The following is a 1,510-nucleotide window of genomic DNA, read 5'->3' as shown; positions in this document are numbered from 1 at the left end:
CCAGTCCGGCCAAAACATTGGACATGTAATATGTTTTAATAAAGAAGATTGGGACTATTGGGATCATTTTTGTTATCATTGAATAAAAAAAATGTAAAAATAAAAACACTTTAATCGAAAATTATACACATAACAATTGATAAATAATTAATTGGTAGTTATTTGGAAATTATTTGTGGATGATAACATCAAATACAGTTAGTTTTTACAATAAAATGGGAAAATATTTGTATTGTTTGACATATTTTATTTTATTAAAAAAAATTCTGATAATATAAAAGTTTTTAATAAACAATGGTGAAACCCATATTACCTATTTGAGTTGGTCATTTCCTAAAACAACTGTTGCTCGACTGTCAGATTTTTACCCAATTAAGAGTACCCACTTCATGAGGCTGAGTGGATCATGGAGAACCCCCAAACCCACGAGGCTGACTCACAGCAACAGTGAAACAGAAAATAATTATCTGTCATGGATTCAATAGCAGGTCCTTTGAATTGGATTAAGAATTTAATTTTATCAATAAAACTGTAATGGATTGATAATATTAAGTTCCCCTTATAAATATGTAATGAGAGAAAATATAAAAAACAGGACATCGACTGAAGAAATAAATTTTATAAAATAAAATTTTGTCATTCCTAAAAGTAAGTAAATCAAATTAGGTTGTTCACACTTGGCAATATTATTTCTTACTTCCTTAACATCACCTGTAACTAGTATGTCACCTTCAATACCCTAGAAGGGTACATTCAATGCACCACCAGCAATATTACTATAATAAAATTTACCTAGTAAGAGGCCCTTTAAAGACAGGGATGGTAAGATACAGAGAAAACATTGCTGCTGTTTTTCTATTTCAGGTGCTTTTTAAATATTGCTCAATTAAACTATTTAAAGATTTCCCTTGACTCCCGCCACTCCTGTAACACAAAAGTCACCTCTTCCCGTTATAGGCTATTTCAAAAGTGATATAGGATTGTCGCTCCCCGGGGGTCTTAGCGGAGCATGTCCCAGCATGTCGGCGGGGATGGGTTGCCTTTTCTTTTTGTGTTACAGGAGTGGCGGGAGTCGAGGGGAGCCTTAAATAGCTTAATCGAGAAATATTTAAAAACCAACTGAAAAACGATGTGTCCCTCCACAGGACTATTAAACTATAATGTTGTTTTTTTTACTTCTATTAACACATACATCAAAAAGAAGGTTAAAAATTTTTTTTTTATTTACATTCATTTGAATAGGATTTTAAAGAAAAATAATACTAACAAATACTGAAAAAATATTATATATTTAATTTCATAAATTTGAAGTTTTAACAGATATTATTTACACAATGAATAAAAGTAAAGTTAATATGGCAGTACAGAATGTTTACACCATCATTCAATACACATAAACTCGTTACAATCTACAACATATATGAGCAGTATTGTAGTGGTGATTAATAACTCTTAATTACATTTACACAGTAACACTACTTTTTTTTCATAATTACAAAAAAAAAAAAAA

Source organism: Halyomorpha halys, unplaced genomic scaffold (assembly GCF_000696795.3).
Source record: "Halyomorpha halys isolate HHAL.00 unplaced genomic scaffold, Hhal_1.1 Scaffold7.1, whole genome shotgun sequence".
Taxonomy (NCBI): Eukaryota; Metazoa; Arthropoda; class Insecta; order Hemiptera; family Pentatomidae; genus Halyomorpha; species Halyomorpha halys.
This window is presented reverse-complemented; position numbering follows the sequence as displayed.